The sequence below is a fragment of the Triturus cristatus genome, chromosome 6, assembly GCF_964204655.1.
Source record: "Triturus cristatus chromosome 6, aTriCri1.1, whole genome shotgun sequence".
In the NCBI taxonomy this organism is placed as follows: domain Eukaryota; kingdom Metazoa; phylum Chordata; class Amphibia; order Caudata; family Salamandridae; genus Triturus; species Triturus cristatus.
This window is the reverse complement of record NC_140589.1, coordinates 618,257,238-618,278,278: the sequence shown is the minus strand read 5'-3', so window position 1 is coordinate 618,278,278 and position 21,041 is coordinate 618,257,238.

Here is a 21,041-nt window from a genome sequence, read left to right as displayed (position 1 = left end):
GACCGCCAGATCAACTCCGTCACATCCTCCTGCTTCCACACCCTCCACAAGACCTTCAAATGGCTCCCCCTCGAGCACAGAAAGACCGTCACTCATGTCCTCATCACCAGCAGACTCGACTACCGCAACACACTCAACGCCGGAATAAACAAAAACCTCACCCGCAAGCTACAAAACATCCTGAACGCCGCCCCAAGACTGGTCCACAACCTGCCAAGACACTTCCATATCTCCCAGCACCTGCACACACTCCACTGGCGCCCCATCGAGGCTAGAATCACCTTCAAGATTCTCACCCATGCACACAAGGCACTCCACGACACCGGACCAGCATACCTGAACAGCCGACTCAAATTCCGCGCACCCCAAAGGACCCTATGATCAGCCCAGCTCTCCTATGCGTGGTCACCCGCACCAGAAAAACCAGATCGGGAGGCCGCTCCTTCTCCTTCCTTGCGACCAGAGCCTGGAACGCACTTCCGCTCCACCTCAGTCAGACAACATCGCTCCCCAACTTCGCGAGAAACCTCAAAACCTGGTTCTTCGACAGATCCCCTCCTTGATGGACTGGAACCTGCACCCCCCCCCGCGCATTGAGACTCTCACAGGTGAGTAGTCACGATTAACAAACACTTGATTGATTGAGTGAGTCACGTTAAGGTCAAGCTGTCAAATGCATTTGTGCATGGTTCAGCAATTTCTAAAGCTTCTGTTTGTTAAAAGGAAATTCTAACAGCAGCCTGCCAGTGAATATGGATGCCTGGTGTCTTTTGCACATTTCGACTACGAGTAATTTAAAAGTGTGTTTTTATGTTAATACATAAGGTAAATTATCAATTTTGTTAATTAATTTTTGTGTACATTTTCCAAGTCTATCACCAGCAATACATAACTCTGATGGCATGCTATTGACAGATCACATGCCCATGACAAGAATATTTGCATCTTATTTCATGTAACTGTATTTATCCGAAGCACCAAACGATACAACGCACGAAGAAGAATTCTTCTAAAAGCTTTGACCACCAAGACTCTCAATAGGTTTATGACTGGAAATGGACAAGCCTATCACAGACAAAGAAGTCATCAAGGCCAGAAAAGACGTGTTTAGGAAAAGCCCCAAGTTGAGTACAGCTTGCCGCTTGACTTTTAAAAGATCACAGCAGCCACAAACAGATTTACAAACTCTTGTCTACAAAGTGGCCAATGAGACTGAGCAACTGAGAATGGAATTTATTTGAGCATATATCTCCCTCATTTCGAAGCATGGGAGAGACCCGCTCAAGTATGAAAACTATAGACCAATATCGCTCATAAATAGCGATATCAAAATATTTGTGAAATCTGTTCAACAGTCTAAAGAAGGTAATACACCACATTATGCATAAAAACACCAGTGGGATTCATCCCAGGCAGTTCAATAGAACATTGTTACAGTTGATATGGCAAACCAGATACAACAGGGAGGAAACAGTGGCCCTCTCTCTCGATGCAGAGAAAATCTTTGATCGAGTGGAGTGGGACTACCACTTCAGAGTGATGATCAGAATAGGACTCTGAGACCTATTTATAAACATGGTGTGTATCCTGAACAAGACACCAAGGCAGTGCTTAATTTGAGCGGTGGTTTCTGGTGCTCAGCACTGGCAATTCATCATCAACACCAGAGCTTGAACACCAGTTAAGGACAGATTCATTTTTGGTGGACACAGGAAGATTAAGTGATATGCCCATAACCACAGGATGTTGAGCTGACGCTGAGTCTCGAAACTGGTTCCCCAGTTCTGAAGTAGGCAGCTCAGGCCATTAAACCACATCCCCATCCCACTTGTAGGGTTTGTTGGATCTGTGTTGGCAGAGCTAAAAAGTAGAAATGGGCTGGTCGAAGCTGCCGCCTGAGGAAAGCTACGGCCCTTCTTTTTTTTTTACAAATTTACCACAGCACCAAGGCACATGTCTGGTTAGCCAGTCGCATCTTCCCCTCCTGAGGCGGAAAGCCGGGAGGTTCTTCTTTGCATTCTTGCCTTGTTTAAAATACTTGTTTGCTGTTCGATTGGCTTGACTTAAGAAGCTTTTTATTCTGCCTGTTTTAATATTGCGTCTTTATTAGCATTTGTGCTTCGTGTCAGATACTTCCCCCAGAGACTGTAATCAGCATTCTTACCTGCTAAGGTGCTTCCCCAACCAGTCGCTGCCCGGGCTGCTCTCAGCTGAGCATCGACGTTGAGAGTTTGGTCCCGGGGAGGCGAACCTGGTTTTGGCAGTCATATTGGGGGTATTCCAGCGCGCGGACGCGCTCTAGTCATCTATAAAAGGGGTCTCTGACCCGGGAATCGTGTTAGCCAGTCGCATCTTCCCCTCCTGAGGCGGAAAGCCGGGAGGTTCTTCTTTGCATTCTTGCCTTGTTTAAAATACTTGTTTGCTGTTCGATTGGCTTGACTTAAGAAGCTTTTTATTCTGCCCTGTTTTAATATTGCGTCTTTATTAGCATTTGTGCTTCGTGTCAGATACTTCCCCCAGAGACTGTAATCAGCATTCTTACCTGCTAAGGTGCTTCCCCAACCAGTCGCTGCCCGGGCTGCTCTCAGCTGAGCATCGACGTTGAGAGTTTGGTCCCGGGGAGGCGAACCTGGTTTTGGCGGCCATATTGGGGGTATTCCAGCGCGCGGACGCGCTCTAGTCATCTATAAAAGGGGTCTCTGACCCGGGAATCGTGTTAGCCAGTCGCATCTTCCCCTCCTGAGGCGTAAAGCCGGGAGGTTCTTCTTTGCATTCTTGCCTTGTTTAAAATACTTGTTTGCTGTTCGATTGGCTTGACTTAAGAAGCTTTTTATTCTGCCTGTTTTAATATTGCGTCTTTATTAGCATTTGTGCTTCGTGTCAGATACTTCCCCCAGAGACTGTAATCAGCATTCTTACCTGCTAAGGTGCTTCCCCAACCAGTCGCTGCCTGGGCTGCTCTCAGCTGTGCATCGACGTTGAGAGTTTGGTCCCGGGGAGGCGAACCTGATTTTGGCGGCCATATTGGGGTATTCCAGCGCGCGGACGCGCTCTAGTCATCTATAAAAGGGGATGACGTTTTCGCAGCGGACGCGCATTGGGGACGTGCCGGACTCAGGCCGGAGTCATGCCAGAGTCCTGCCCGTCTGCGCCCGTCAGCGCTAAGGAGGCGCAAGGGGCTGGGGATGCTGACCGGAGTCCTAGCTCTCCTTCTATTAACCGGCTGTACTCACTCAGAACCCTTAAATCCCTCAGACCCCCCCTGCTAAAATTTCATCATAAATTTTCACCTGGGCAACTGCGCCGTAGTTTGAACTGTAGATGTCTGAAGGACTCCTGGACAGAACTCCCGTCACCTGTTACTGATTCCTTCAGGAAAATTGGGACACAGGAGCCCCCACCCCCCTTGAAAGAACTAGGCTTTCTCATCAATGCCCGTTCTCTGGTTAAAAATAATTTAGCCTTCAGAGATTTTGTATCTCAAAGGAAACCCTCCTGGGTTTTTGTAACTGAAACGTGGGGTTCGGACTCAGCAGGCCCTGATTTGGTTAACGCTCTCCCTGACGGCTATGCCATAGTAAGACAGGATAGAGAGGGCCGTAAAGGGGGGGGAATAGGCATAGTTTACAAGAACACTTTCACCTGTCGCATGGAGTCTCTTCCTTCTCCCCATAATTCTTTTCAGGCCATGTTCTTTTCCCTTAGCTCCTCTCCCATAGAAACCTTTACTGGTATTCTTATCTACAGACCCCCAGGATCTAGATCCTCATTTGGTTCCGACCTTCTGGAAATTATAGAGCCTTTTTTAAATAGGCCCTCCCTTACTATTCTTGGGGATTTTAACTTCCATTTGGAAAACAGTAACTCTAGTAACTCTAGTGATACGCTATCCCTCATGGATCTGTTGGCCTCTTTCAATCTTTTTCAAAAGGTATTATCTTCCACCCACACTGCCGGCCACACGCTAGATGGAGTATTCACGAATGACCCCAGGTTGGAGTTAGGTCCTTCCTTTCCCCTTTCCTGGTCTGATCATAATGCAGTCTCCATGGAATTTACTCCTTGTGCCTCTCTCGCCCCCAGAAAAGATGTTAACTGTTGGGTGCAGAAGAGGAGCCTCCGGGGGCTGACTGATCATTCCCTGAGTCCCCTCATTGCCAATTTCAAGCCTCTTCCCTCTCAGAATATCGACTCCTCGGCACGGGAGCTTGCAAGCACTATCGCAAAGGCACTGGACACCCTTGCCCCCCTCAAATCTATATATGGCGCCAGGAAACGCCCGTCAGCGCCCTGGTACTCCAACTCTCTCAGAGTTCAGAGGCAGGCATGTAGGAGGCAAGAAAGGCTCTGGAGAGCTCAGCCCGATACGGAAGGCCGGACTAAGCACAGACATCTCCTTAAGAGTTATAAAGCAGCGGTGTTGACTGAAAAGCAACTCTATTTCTCTAACCTCACTTCCTCTCTTACTTCCCCTGGAGACCTGTTCAAAATTGTAGACTCCCTTTCCCTTATCCACCACCCAGACCCTATAGTTCCTTCACAAGAACTCTGTGATCAGATCTCCTCCTTTTTTCATTCCAAAATTCTAGACATCTACACAGCCCTCCAGACGGATAACTTCACTCTGGCTCGCTCCTGATTCGGGGAATACTTCTCTCCCTACTGAAACCTACCCCAGTTTCCCCCCTCTCACAGCCAAGGACCTTGATAAACTTTTGGATTCTCTTAGGTCAGGCTCTCCTCTTGATCCCTGTCCGCTCAAAGTTTAAAAAAACTGTAGGACAACTCTAATCCCCCCCTTGTTGGCAGTTATGAACAGGGCTTTACTCAGTGGTGTTTTTCCAGCCTCCTGGAAAACAGCTATTGTAAAGCCCCTCTTAAAAAAGGCCACTTCGGACCCTAGGATCTTAAAGAACTTTCGTCCTATCTCCCTTCTTCCTGCCCCGGCCAAGATGTTGGAAGCTCACATGAATTTCCATCTTAGCGCCTTTCTTGATAAAACCTCCCTGCTGGATCCTTCTCAGCACGGTTTTAGAAAGGCGCATAGCACTGAGTCAGCCCTTACAGTGGTGGTCAATAATATCCGCGCTAAGTTTGACAGGGGTCAGACTACGCTTCTGATCCTGCTCGACCTTACAGCCGCGTTTGACACCCTGTCCCCTACCATCTTGGCCTCTCGTCTCAGTGAGATGGGTGTGGAGGGTCCGGCTCTTTGTCTCCTTTCTTCCTTTCTCAACAACAGAGAGCAAAGGGTTAAACTGGGTGACTACCTCTCCACCGCCAAGCCTTTGCTGTGCGGGGTCCCTCAGGGCTCCTCTTTGAGCCCTACACTTTTCAACGTTTATGTGGCCCCACTTGCTAGGCTTGTCAGGTCCTTTGGACTGGAAGTTCTCTCGTACGCCGACGACACCCAAATCATGGTCTCCCTGTCACAATCCGTCGGGTCCACGGCACTAAACTTTAGGAACTGTATGGGGGCCGTGGCAGGTTGGATGACCTCAAACTTTCTAAAGTTGAACGGGGAGAAGCCTGAGATCCTTGTGTTCGGGGGTAACAAGGAGGTTTGGTCAGCCGATTGGTGGCCATCGACTCTGGGATCATGCCCCCAGCCATCCCCCGTTGCACGAAATCTGGGAGTCCTATTTGACACCTCGCTTGCCTTTGACAAGCAAGTGAATAGGACCGTTTCCACCTGTTGTGGGGTTCTAAGGGTGTTGAGAAAGCTCACCCATTACCTCACCCCTGATGCCCGGAAACAAGTCTCGGTTGCCCTTTTATCTTTGCGCCTCGACTACTGTAACGCCTTATAACTGGGGATGAGCAATAAACTGGTTCATCGGCTGCAGGTGGTCCAGAACGCGGCAGCAAGGTTTGTTGTTAATGCCCCTAGACCCTCCTCAGGAACTGCGATCAGGAAACATCTTCACTGGCTTCCGGTGCATGCCAGGATTAAATTCAAAACCCTGATTATCATCCACCGGGCTCTTCATGACGCAGGGGCCAAGGGCATTAGGTCTCTTGTGTCGTATTACACCCCAGGTAGGGCCTTGCGATCTACTAATCAGAAGTTACTAACCGTCCCTCGCGTTGCGAAAGCAAGGTGGGGAGGCAGAGCTTTCTTCGCTCTTGCCCCCAAACTCTGGAATGAGCTTCCCCTTGTCCTCAGGAATCAGGAATCTCTTACCCTATTCCGTAGAGGCCTTAAAACGTTGCTCTTCTCTGAAGTCTATCCCTAATGCTTTTCTCTCTCCGTATCATGGATCTGGCTGACTGTTTTCCATCAGTTGCGCCTTGATGCCTTCGGGCAAAGTAGCGCATTATAAATTCCCTTTCATCATCATCATCATCATGTCAACAATCGTGGCTTTCTCTCTAAAAATATTCAGATAAAAAGAGGAACATGACAGGGGTTCCCCCTTTGACCATTTATGTTCTTAGTTGCCTTAGAGTCACTAGCCATAGTCTTTTGAGAAGCACCCTAAATTGAAGGAATACGATTAGCGGCTGGGGAAGTGAAACTCATTCTCTAGGCAAACAACATCTTGATGACTCTGACTTCCCCAGAATCATTAGTCCAGGAACATAGGTCCATAATACCATCATTTTCCACTTACTCAGATTATAAATAAAACAAACTAGATAAAATGTGAGGCCATGCCAATGTCTAGTACTACGACGGTGGGTACTCTGAGGGAATATCTCTTCAAATGGGTCCCATTTAAATTGAAATACCTTGGTATACTGGTTAGTAGTGACATAAAACATATGATGCAAGACAATATGTCAATAGTAGCAGATGAAATGCATTGGAATTAAGTGAAATGGAAACATGGAGAGGTGTGGCGCAGCGGTCAGAGTGTCTGACTCCAGAGCACAGGGCTCCTGGTTTCAATCACCGGCAGCAGCTCAGCCCAGTATCATGTGATACTGGGCAATAGCTCACTTAATCTCTCCGACGGTTCACGCTTTACAAATATCGGATCATTATCATTGTAGGGGCAGGGCCTAAACATTGAAGATGATAGTTTAATTTTCTCTATGAAAGGTTGCCTCTACTCATTCCACACACTTAGCTAAGATCCATAGATGTACAGGGAAAAAGCTTAATATGGGATGGAGACAGACACTTGCTTGCAAATGTAAATGCTCTAAGCAGAGAGGACTATACTGCACATCAGTTATTGAAACTCCAATATTATTTTTCTTCAGAGTTGGAAACGCCAAATGGGTACTGATAGAGAGTTATCATCTAAATGATGCAAAGGATGTTAGCAATCTGTATAGGAAGCTTACTGACACCTGAGACCTGCACAATCTGATGCTGCTGTGTAAATTACATGCTTGGAATTCACTTTATCGCTCTATTAAACAACACCAACATGGATTCCACCAAATGAATATCCCCCAACGTCATAATGCTGAATTATGTATTGACAATTCACCTTTTTTCTGGATGGGCTGGTACTGGAAAGGTATCAAGACTATATGTAAATTGACATCTGAAGGCAAATGGAAAATGTTTGCGTACCTGCAAGAGGAATATGAGCTTGAAGAAAAGTACCAATGGATGTTTCCCCAGTTGAAGAGGCCAAACACCAGAAGAGCTTGGAACCTCATGTATTCATAAATATCTGATTAATTGGGAAACATGTAAAATGCTATTTTTCTTTAACACTTAGCTTAACCATTGAGCAGCTTTATTCAAAGTTGGCACGATTACATCTGAAACAGTAATACAAAAAGATGCTGAACACTGTCAAACATTCACCCCCAGTCACAGATCTGGGTTAAATCCATAATTCTTTGCTCATCATGCCACCCCAGTTTGGACCCAGCCATATGCAAATCAGTCATGACCCTGTTCCCCATGAGAACAGTCCAGCCCAAACTGCCAGACAGGTCCTCCCAGGGCCGGAAAACATGCATCCTGAGACCTGTTTCGGGGTATTACCTCTCATCAGCCAGGCTGACCTGATTTCATTGGCATAGGGCGAACGGGGCCCACGACTGGGTATACCATTCCCACTAAGAGCAACTTATAGCCACACAAAAAGATGACAGACAGAATGCTGAACATTTGCACATGGCTGGGTCCAAACTGGAAGTAGGGGCCGAGCAAAAAACCGATGGATTTGGGCCCAGATCTGTGACTGAGGTGAATGTTTTACAATGTTCAGCAATTTCCTGCACTTGCAATACTCCCTGTTACAAAAACATTTGATCAAGGCCCAACAGTCTCCCCATTGTGTTCCCTGTCCTTTGAGTGCTGTCATCCCCGAAAGGAGTGATGAAGGACTGGCAAGCCACTCACTGTACAAGTTGCTGGTGTCCACCTAACAGATGCCATCCACTGCCACCAAAGATCTGTGGTTAGGTTCCCCTTCACCATCAGCATCTTCTGCTAGTCACGTCTGAACCTCCTAATCATATCGTACTCAAGCCATCCCCCCAAACGCTAAATACACTTTATTATGACATCAATGTACTTACTTAAAAGGTGCCACACTCCTGTCTGGGTATTTTTCACTATTAACATAGTTTCGGAAGGCAAATGTACAGTTTTAATTGATACCAGCCCTTTCCATGTCTCTATTAGCGCTAGTTCTTCCTACCCGACCCTTCTTTTGCTGTCACCTCTCTATGTAAAAGTTTGAATACTTCAACATATTCACCTTTCAAATCTTTTCTTTTGTAGCCAGCATCAAGTGGGCCCCAACGGTTAAGTCATTCCCATGTATGGCAACATTTCTGGGTGCACCTCTTTGCTCAACAATTTAACTTTATTTGCATCATTTCCCTTCCCTTACCCACCTTGCCAACACAACAATCCTGCTTATCTCCTTTTACTGCTTTGGCTACCTTCTTTACTAACTACACCTTCATCCATTACATACATCCCTTTTCTCAACTTCCCTTCCTCACACACACTGATACAGCTACTTACCCAACTCCACCCGATCTTTTGTCATATCAGTTTTTTGTACTTTCATTGCTTTCCCTGTTACTCATCTCCATAACAGACCACAATGTTATGGCCCGCACCAAGGTTTCTCTGTCACCTGGAGTGTCAGCTTTTTTGCAATTGATGACCTCTTGCTGCTTTTCATCTGAAAAACACCAAGGAAAAAGACTTCGGAGGAAGGTATGATTAAAAATAAGGTACATGTGGAGACCCGTTATTGAGTTGTGGTCGAATTTTACCAACAATGTGTTTGAGGGCCAGGAAATTCAAAATTACCCAAGAGGCGCATCCTGGGAGGAATATGAATAAAATGCAATTTAGGCAGTCCTTCTGGTGGCCTACGATGGGTAGAATAGTGCAAAAGTGTTGTGAGAAATTGTCACTTCTTTGCTAATAATAACAAGAATAAGATTGTTAGAGAACCACTGCTGAAATGTGTGAACTTGCCCAGTAAGCAATTGACAAGGGTAGCCATTGATTTCTTGCCCAGCAGACAGACTATGTATGAAAGATCAGCTTATATTATTTTGGTGGATTATAGTACTAAGCATTTATGAAGACGCCCCCATGTGGTTGCTCTATAAAAACAAGTGTGGGCGGACAGAAAAAAACAGTTGTTGCAAATAGGCAAAGATGGTACAAACACAACTAAACTGACAGAAAGGGGTGGAGAGTGTTCTTCTGGACATGGGGGTCTATTATATTGCCATGAAAGGGCAGCTGGTAAGAAAAGGAGAAAGCAAGGGGTAGTGACTATGAAGAACAGTGTGGTGACTTTTAACGATCAATAACATGGGCGATTCTGCATAGTAAAAAGGGGTAGTAATGTTGGTAATGTTTTTTGGCGAAAGACATTCATTCCAATTCTGATGATGCAGGAGATGAGTCATTGATATGTATAGTATTTTTTGTGAACATTTTTGTTTTCTGTATGGTCTTTAATGACAATCTAGTGTCATAATGTTGGGGAGATTCCAAAAAGAACCGTTGAAGACAGGAGCTTGCTGCTGAATTTCACAACTGGTCATAACTGAAAAAATTAACCTGAATTGAAACCTGAAATGGAAAGCTATAAGAGTGTAATATTGGTAATCACCTCAGCAGCTTCCCTCCACATGACAATGCTGGGGCCTCCACTGGACCATCAAACTCTCTTCCCACCATCTCCATTCATCCATGACTGTCTTCACAAATCTCCCCCCATGTCCACAATTTGTTGCTCTTTCGCTTAACCAAGTTTGTCTTATCATAGTCCAAAAGTGTATTGTCATATATCACCTCCACTACCACTACCCTTTAAGCCACTAATACTAGGCACTTCACCATCACCCACGCCTTCACTCAAAGCAATTAATAAGTTATCACTCTGCTGTCCAGCCTTCATTGGAGTGGCCGCACCAGACCCTCTCTGACCTGCTATGACCTGGTACCCTGCCATCTTTAGGTTGGACACACTGGACCACACAATTTGTTTGGACTGGGTTCCTTGGGTTACAGCATCAATGATCCTCTACTTCCTGCTTGCCATAGGTACCAATGAAATGCCTGGCCAGGGATCTTGACCCTATGTTCTGCGCCCTCCCTTCCATTTCTTACTTGACCGTCTGCTAACCCCGACCCTCTGCCAGTTTGCTGTAGTGCAATTCCACCCCAGCTCTCTACTTCAAAGTGATTCCCTGACAATAACCAAGCCCCACTCTCAATTCCTACTACCCTTCAAAATCCTTTCTTTCCTCTGCCCCATCTCTCCTTTCCAAATCCAAAGCCGCAGCAACTTGACCCTCCCACCCTTTCTACCCCCACCATTTAACCATAATTACCATCAACTTGTCCATGGTCATCAAGCCTTATATTTATCCCACTATCCTAAGTTTGATTGGCAGAACCCGTAACCTCATCCCAACACCTATACTCCATTGTCAATAGGCCATTGTAATATTTGTGCCTTTTTCCTGCTTTCCTCACTTGTCCTTTCTTAAAACTATTTTCCTGCCATACTGAGAAAGCACCTCATACACAATAGACCCTTTAAATCTGCTGCCAGTGTTCTCTGTTACAGTAATGAATATGGCCCCATCTTTTCTTCACTTCCATCGCGGCCCACACTCTGTGCAGGTGGATCTTTAAATGCGACCTAGGCCCTAGGCTGCCTGGTGCACTCTTCCTACCTATTATCGTCTTCCAGCAAACTGGCCACATTCTTGGGTTTTTCTGTGGTGGCAAACAAGCAGCTGCTCCCCCTCCCGCTGATTGCCTCTGAGGTCTCAATTTTATAGGCAGCCATTCCTATTCTCAAATACCCCTGACTATAAGATTCTCACTCTCAGCCTCTTTTGGAGTTTCAAGGGCCTCAATTACCGCCGTTTTAGTGCTAGCCATGATCCAAGTCAGCACAATTAAGCAAGCCTAACTAGATCCGAAAACACACATTTTTAACCTGCTTCATAAACCAAAGCCTAACTAGGCAACATTAGCACCTAATCTACCCTAACCAATGTGCTGGCACCTTAACAAAGGAAAAAGGGTTCATACAGTCTTCCTCTCCCTAAACTCCCTACTAACATCTCCCACTGTGCCAGGATGCAGCAGTGCCAGGATGCTCCATTGTGCGTGACAGTGTGCCTTCTAAGTCACAATTAATTCATTCATTCATTCACTGAAACCCCTACCAACTGTCACAACTCACTCCCTGTGTCCGTGTCTCCACCACCAGGGGGCTGAATTGTGGGACTCTCCAGTTTTCTAATAAGCTTCCAGACCCCCTCCTTCATGTACATACTGACTTCCAGCCATTTGGACTCTACTTGGAAATGGTCATCCATTCCCAATCCATGCTGGGTTTTGTGGAAGGCAGCCCGCTCATGCTTGAAGCCAGCCTGCTCATGCCTGAAATACATTACCTAGAATTCCCTGCTCACTGCTTCGTCTTCAGCCCTGCAGGCGAAGCCTGAGGGTGGAGGAATTCAGCTCACCTGTGTCTGGCTGCTACTAGCCTGCTCAAACCTGATGCATGAGATTACTGTGAGCTCTTTTAAACCCCAGCTCCCTTCAGTCCAAAGTTGGTCATTGTAGCTGTGTACCGGTGAGACCGATCCTTGTTTCCAGTGTTTCCTGAGCTTTTTAATATCCTTGTTTCCAGTGTTTCCAGAGCCTTAGCATTCCTTGGTCCTGAGCTGCTGCTGTTTTCCTTGTTCCTGAATTAGCTCTGCCTGCAGTGCTACCTTGACTCCTGAGCCTTAGCATTCCTTGTTCTTGAGCTGTAGCAGTTTCCCTTGTTCCTGAACTAGCACTGCCTGCAGTGCTGCCTTGGCTTTTGAGCTTTTGCTAAATTCTTCTTCTTGCTCCAGCACAGCCTTCAGTGCTACTTTGTTTTCTTTACTTCTGATCTCGCACTATTCTAGTGTACCCTTGTAGCCTCCCCTTCTGTATATCCTTTTCCAGTCCCTGCCTTTCATCCCATTTCCTTGGTTCCAGTTCCTAGTTTGCTGTCTCTCTATTCTGCTGTCTTGCTTTTATTACCTTGTATGTTTGTTACTTGCTTTCTGCCAAGTGTGCCCTGTGATTTCTTCCTTTCCTGGTAAGCACTCCTCCGTGTTGGCTGCTTGTCTATTGTACTTGTGTTTAGTTCTACCCCCTTGCTGTTACTGCCTTGCGTGTTCCTACTTGATCGCCAGGATCCATGGGTATAGCTGACTACCTAGGAGGTGTTCCTTGTTCACTGTAAGTATTGTCTTTGAGTTACATTTATAAAATCACCATTGGTATCAGCTCCACAGACACTGCCTTTGCATGCATATCCTGTGGGTATTTGCAGTCAGTATCTGTAACAGCAATTGTGGGTGAGGAAGCTACTGAGCTTCAGTCTTATTGTGTGGAGCTCCCGAGTGCTTTACCCCACATTCCCTTTATTGTTAATGTTGTTTTATATATAAGTATATTGCACATCCGTCCTGGGTGTAGTGATTCTGAATGCTGAACTGCCTCGTGAGTGTCTTTCCTTTCTGAGTCTTAGCCATCTTGTTCCTTCGTTTAGGCTTCTCCTTTGGATCCCTTTTCTCCTCTGACTTCCTGTGTGATCCTGGGGAGTGTTGTACTCCTTTTTCTGCTTCATTTTCTACTCAGTCTCCAGTCTTTGCCCAAGTCCCTGACTGTGTCCCAGGCAGTCCCTGAAACCAATGCAGTGCTCCGGTCAGTACCACTCACCTAAAACACTCCTTAACTCGCCAATATCTGCGACCCTCCCACCAAGCTGCCATTCTTGCATATAATTTCTCTCACTGTGGGTGATTGCAGAGGCCTGCCGAATTTCATATGTGCACTGTAGTATTTTGATGAAGCAGCCTATAATTTGAGAACACTCCTCCACATCTAGCGTTTTCTGCCCGTCCTTGATTTTTTATGGATGTGATGTGAACTGTAAGGCAGACTTTTTGTCTCTTCGAAAACAATTTAGCTTCCAAATTTTTGAGACAGGTTTATAAGTTATTAATAAGCAAACATTTGTATATTAACACTTATTTTAAAGGGTGAATTGAGGAAGAAAGCCCTTTTAAAAAAAATAAATACTTGTGTGGTCATATAAGCGTGTACATATATATTTGCACCTGTGTGGGTATGTGCTTATATTTATCTATATATGTTTTGGAGTGCCCATGTGGTAAAAGGTATGTAGGGAGCACTACCCTTATGGCTAATAAAAGAGTTCTTGAGCACCTTAGAGCAGTGGACAATAAAGACCCTCATTATCCTATTGCACGACATTTTGCTGAGTTTCATCTATCTAACAGCAGCTTACTACGCTACTTTATAGTAGAACAAGTACAAGTGGGTCGAAGAGGAGGCAATAGGGAATTAACCCTCAGGAAACGTGAATCTAAATGGATTATGAACCTCAAAACAAAGTATCCGAAAGGGCATAATCAGGATGAGGAACAGGCAACACATCTGGTTGAGGACTAGATTACTGAGTTTCTCATTCCTTTAATGTATGATTGCAAATGTATTTTACCTGTGTTGAATTCTGATTTTAATGGAACATTTCTTGTTCTTTCTCTTCACAGGAGGAAAGGAAGGGGCCCCATATATCTTCACGAACAAGTCACGGGCCACCTACCCTTTTCTGCGTTCCTATGAAATAAGGCACCCTGGGAAGAGTAGATAAGAACTTTTTTCACATATATCACTTTTCTGTTATAAAGTACATGTAGTAATCTTAGAAGGCTTTGGCAAGATGGTTAGCAATAGTGCCTTTATTTTCGAGTTCCTGTGTGGGTAATAGTGCCATTTGGCTATCTAATATTTAAAGGAGATGAGGCTTGAGGATGTTTTTTCCTAAGAAACCACCACTAAGGTGCAGATATTGAGCTTATCGAAATTGGATCGAGTGTTTTTATTAAGTAATGGACTGCCTGGCATGATAGTAATGGTACAGTTATTGGTGCAATAAAAAGTCACTATGACGCCTTGAATGTACTATTAGTCTCTAATGGGGCACGTTTTGGCCACTTGGCACGGTTAATGAAATATGTTCCCAAGATTTAGAGAACAAATAGTGTCTCCATTGAACAGAGATAGTTGGGTATTGCCCTTAGTATTACGATATTTCTAGAGAATCTTGAGTATTATCTTTATTTTTATTTTTCTGTTCTGTTTTGTAAAAAGCATATATGTACCAATACAACTCAAACCCTTTCCAATATGGCCGCTAAAGTCAGACCTTCAAGGGCTGTATGTGAATGTTAGTCCTTTGCCTATGTCTAGCATGATTACGTATATGTAAAGCACTGTGTCACTGTTACTCATTGTGTGATCAAGAGAGTAAGACACTCTCGAAACGCGTTACAGTGAAAATTAAATCTTTGAACTGAGAGTGTGTTGCTTATTCGTGGACTTCTACAGAATCAAAATTTGCCGGCGGTGGCTCTACCGGCTTTACGCGCCACCTTACTACGGGCGAGATTCCCAGGAGGAGCTGCCTCTATGAAAGTATATGTGATTTTATATGCACGTTATATGTGTAATTCTTTTTTAGTCACAGTGAGGACCATAATTGAACTCTGTAGGAGTTGCTTTTTGAAGTATTATTTATGACTCACATCTGTACATGCTTTTCCTAACACATATAACTGTACATTCTTTCGGGGTGAAAAGTAGATTCTGATTCACAGAGGCTTCCTGCTGTCATTTTCAGCATTTCTGCATTTCACTGAATAGTTTGCTGCTTATTGGTGTGTATGCAAAATATTTTCAAAAATCCTTTCAGTTTTGGCAATTTAAACATTCTGCCCTCCAGCAAACCTTCGGTTTTGGGAAGGGTCACAGCAGCGTAGCGCAGAGATACCCCCAGGAAGGCGAGGATATCTAAATAGGGCAGACAGTCTTCTTGCCAGGGTTGCAGATGCCAAGATGGCTGCCTCCTAGTTGACCCTCGGATTGTCTGGCAGGGTATAAATGAGCCTGTAAGTGCTTCTTTTCAATGATTCACAAATGGCATCCTGTGTGATGTTGTCATTTGTTCTGTACATGGCCCATTGTGATTTCACTATGTTAGCCTAACTGTGCACAACACAGGCCGCATTATCTTTGCACATGCTACTATATAACAATGTTTGCTTTAGTACCACTTTCTATTTTCACACAGAACCTGCAGTTGTTTTCTCATTCTGTTCTTTCCCGGGATTTAGTCTGAACACAGCAGACAAGGTTAAACAACAATGTCCCTTGTTATTTTGTTCTGGTCAGGCATTCACACATAGAAACAACACAGAAATGCAGCTGTTTATGAACATGTAAACCATTTCATATAGGTAGGTGCATCAATGTAACAGAAAGAGAGAGGAAGAGATTCCTGAGAGAAGATCACAGCTGTATCTGAGATACAGAACGTTCATCTGTGTATTCTAAGCTACAGGGTCCGCTACTAATCCCAGAGATCGTTGCCGTAAAATCAGTTTTCTTTTGTAGAAGGTGAGGGGGATTAGGCTAATCTGTCTTGTAATATGACAGTTGTTTTCTGATTGTAGTACATATACCGCATTCTAGAGCATGATTGTTTAAATAAACATTTCAAACTTCCTTCATGTCTCTGTCATATTGTGGACGAGTGTGTGAGCGAAAAGGTGATCCTATTACCGCGATCCCTGGGAGGGTCTGGAGTTTGTGTTCTGGGGTGTCAATTCACTAGTCTTTCTGGATATGCGTTCTCGGCCCTGGGGACCACTACCTCCCCGGAGCAGGCACTTAAAAATCAAAGGAGTGGACTGTGCAGCCCCCCTCCTGGAGCCATAATTGCCCCTCGGGACCACCACCCCCCATGGCTGGCTCCTGCTATGTGCCAGGGTGACCACCCCAGGGACATAGTTGTTTGCTTTAGCTTGGTGGAAGCTTTGACAGGTCCCACCAAGTTAAAGCAAATACTCCACTTCCAGCGATGGGAGCTGTCAAAGTGCTCCCGCCAGCTTGAAGTGGAGGTTTCATCTCTTCTCGCAAACATTCAGGCAGGGAAATAGATGAAACAGATTGCTCCTTCATGGAGTCAGCTGCCATTCCAGCAGCTCTCTCTGTACAGCAGTACTGCCAGCAAACGCCGGAGGCTGGGAGCCGGCTAGGACTGACAGGTCCCGAGGAAAAAGAGCAGAAAGAGGTCAAAGAAAGGTGAGAAATGAGCAGAAAGAGGCAGAATAAAGGTCAGAAATGAACAGGAAAAGGCAGAATAATCGTCAGCAACGAGCAGAAAGAGGCAATATAAAGGTGTGAAATGAGCAGAAAGATGCAAAGTGAAGGTCAGCAATGAGCAGAAAGAGGCAAAATAAAGGTGGGAAACAAGCAGAAAGAGGCAAAATATCAATGAGAAAGGGGCAGAAAGAGGCAAAATACAGGTGAGAAACAAGCAGAAAGAGGAAGAATAAAAGTCCGCGAAGAGCAGAAAGAGACAAGATAAAGGTGAGAAATGAGCAGAAAGGGGAAGAATAGAGGTCAGAAATGAGCAGAAAGAGGCAGAATAAAAGTCAGCAACAAGCAGAAAGAGACAAAAAAAAGGTTAGTAACAAGAAGAAAGAGGCAAAACAGAATGCAGAAAAACAAGCAGGAATGGCAAAACAGGCAGAAAAACGAGCAGGAAAGGTGAAACTGTGGGCAGAAAAACAAGCAGAAAAGGTAAAACAGAGCAAAAGAGAGCTGAACACCCACTCACAGACCGACACAGACACTCTCACACCAGCTCACAGACTCCCTCAGAGACTCATACACCCACCCACATACTGAGACACACATGAACTCACTCACACACTCACTGTCAAAGGTTAGTGGTTACATTTAGGAAAAAGAATTCTAAAAACCTTACAAATTCACTTAAGAAACCAAAGGTTACGGGGACATTATAGTTAGGAAACAACTTTAAAGAAACCTTAGAAATTCACCGAAAAAAGCAAAGATTACAGAGGTGTTATAGTTAGGCTCAGATTTCACTTCTACAAAACCAGTGAAATTCAGCAGTTATAGTTAGGTGAGCTAACTATAACTTACACCCCTACACTGCACCGCTTATAACCTTACAAATTACAGCACTCAAGACATAGTTAGTGACATCACTGATGACATCTCAAATGATGTCACTGATGATATAATCCTCAGAAGCACCCACACACCCTCTCATACCCCTATACAACTTCTCATACACCCACTCACACATCCACATAACCACGCACATATTCATTCACAGATCCATACAAGTATTCATCCAAACACTCACTCATCCATGGAGCTACTCAAACAACAAGGCATTACCCATACAGCCACTCACAGCCACTCACATAGCCACATGCGCACCCATACAGCCTATCATAGACATATTTACCTATATAGCTACTCAAACACCCACTCACTCACCTATACATCCTCTTAACCCAGCCACTCGCTCGCCCATACAAGTACTCACAAAACCACTTACATACCCATTCACACATCCATACAAGCACTCACACATCTGCTCACTCACCCATGCATCCAATCACACAGACACTTACTCTACAATAAAGCCACTAGCACATAATCTCACTTAACCAAACAGCTACTCAAACAGCCACACACTCTCCCATACAGTCACTTCTCAGCCAGTCACTCACTCATACATCCATTCATAAACCCACTCACACACCCATAGAGTCACTTATACACCCACTCATCCACCTATACAGTGACTCACACAACCGCTCACTCACCTATACAGCCACTTACACATCCACTCACTCCCTAATACAGTTACTCATACAGCCACTCACTCACAGCTACTCACACACTTACTTGTATAGCCATACAGGCACTCAAACACCTACTCACACACGCATACAGGCAGTGAGACACCCACTCACACACAGATACACACAGTCAATCACATAATATGTTAGAAATAGTATCACTCATTAGAAATACAGAAAACATAATATATTAACTTTTGTAGTACCGTGTTATATATGTTTAACACTCATGATCTTTTAGAAAACACTCACACTCACTGGATGATGTCATGAGTAATGTAATTTGAGATGACATCAGTGATGTTACTGACCGTGTCATGATTGATGTAATATATGAGGTCATAAGCAGTGGATTGTGGGGGCATAAGTTATAGTTAGCACAGCTAACTATAACTGTTGAATTTCACTGGTTTTGATTGCGTGAAATCTGAGCCTACCTATTACATCCCTGTAACCTTTGTTTTTTTCAGTGGTTTTCTAAGGCTTTTTAAATGCTATTTCCTAACTATAATGTCGCTGTAACCTATCTACACACACACACACATATATATATATATATATTCACTGAAAAAACCCTAGGTTACAGGCACGTTATAGTTAGGAATTAGCATTTTAAAAAACCTTAGAAATTCACTGAAAAAAACACAGGTTTCAGGGATGTTATAGTTAGGTGGACGTTTCACTCGTACAAAACCAGAGAAATTAGTCCGTTATTGTTAGTTGAGCTAACTATAACTCACGCCCCGCAATGCACTGCTGAAGACATCACATATGACATCACTCATGACATGGTCAGTGACCTTACTGATGACATTTCAAATGACATTACCGATGACATCACTGATATCAGTATGTTTTATATATATATATATATATATATATATATATATATATATATATATTCACTGAAAAAACCATGGGTTTCACACACGTTATAGTTAGGAATTAGCATTTAAAAAACCTTAGAAATTCAGTGAAAAAACCATAGGTTTCACACATGTTATAGTTAGCTGGACATTTTACTCGTAAAAAACCAATGAAATTGCCCCGTTATAGTTAGTTCAGCTAACTATAACTCGCGCGCCCGCAATGCACTGCTGATGACGTCACATATTACATCACTCATGACATGGTCAGTGACATCACTCATGACATCACTGATGACATCTCAAATGACATCACTGATGACATCACTGATGACATCATCCAGTGAATGTGTGTTTTTCTGAAAATTAAATATGTTTTATATATGTATATCTCAAGGTCGATGGAAGAATAAATGGGTATATAAGTGTCTAAATGGATGATTTGTTTTTGAAAAATTGATTGTTTAACTGACTGATTAAGTGTATCTTAGTGAATACATGGCTTAGTGAGTAATGTTTAAATATGTATATATCTGTATCAGTCTCTCACTTTGTGTATAAGTGGCTGCATGGGTTGGTGAGTAGCTACATGGGTGACTATATAGGTTATTAGTTGGTTTTTTGAGTATCAGTCTGAGTGTCTGCATGGTTCGGTGGGGGGTATTACGTAGTGCATAGGTGCATGAATGAGTGACTCACTGTTTGTGTGTGTTGAAGACAGCATGTGTGCAGGACTGCATGGGTGGATGAGTGTGTGTATGGGTGTGTTAGTGAGTGAATGACTGTCTCAATAGTGTCTTTATGAGTAACTACATATGTTTAAAACTAGTATATGTGACTATTGGTGTATATATGTGAGTATATGCAAGGGTGAGAGATTGGAAGAGTTCCTGTATGAATAAGTATGTGTTTCTATAAGTGATTGTTTAAAAGACTAAGTATGTGTAAGTTTCCGTAGAAGTAAGTATGGTGGTGTGTGTATAACGGTATATGCAAGTAAATGTATGTTTGATTCTTTATTAGCACGAGTGACTATGTGTGTGAGTAACTCTATGCATGAGTGGCATTGTGTAACAGGATGTATAGGTGTATGAGTACATATGATGAGTGAGTACATGTATGAGTGACTGTATTGGACTGTTGGTGAATGAGTGGATGTGTATGTGGATCTTAGAATTACTGAAGAGGTTGTTGTAACTGGTATTGGTATGTCCATTGTTTTGAAAATTTTAGTCTCTATTTTTGAATGTGTGTGTCAAAGGTTATATTAGGGTGAGAGGAGGTCTATCACAAGGATGATGTCATCAGTGATGTCATCAGTGATGTCATTTGAGATGTCATCAGTGATGTCATGAGTGATGTCACTGACCATGTCATGAGTGATGTAATATGTGACGTCATCAGCAGTGCATTGCGGGCGCGCGAGTTATAGTTAGCTGAACTAACTATAACGGGGCAATTTCATTGGTTTTTTACGAGTAAAATGTCCAGCTAACTATAACATGTGTGAAACCTATGGTTTTTTCACTGAATTTCTAAGGTTTTTTAAATGCTAATTCCTAACTATAACGTGTGTGAAACCCATGGTTTTTTCAGTGAATTTGCAAGGTTTTTTAAATGCTAATTTTTTAAAAAAAAAATTTTTTTATTTTTTTTAGTACGCGTACCGTAAGCTCACGGTAAGCGTACGGTTTACGCAATGTCCGTAATTTTCCTACGCTGCTTGCGTATAGTTACGCAATTTGCGTAGCCGCGCGTACTCCGCGTGGGACGCGTACGCGTGTACGCTACACGCGCACGTTACGCGGAAGTGCCGGGAGTGACTGTTATGCGCATGCGCGCAAGCGCGTGTCTTTTTTACGCGCATGCGCACTTTTGCCGTAAGCGTACCGTAAGCGTACCGTAAGCGTACGGTAGGTCATGTGATCATGAAACACAACTTTTGATTGGTTGAAACTA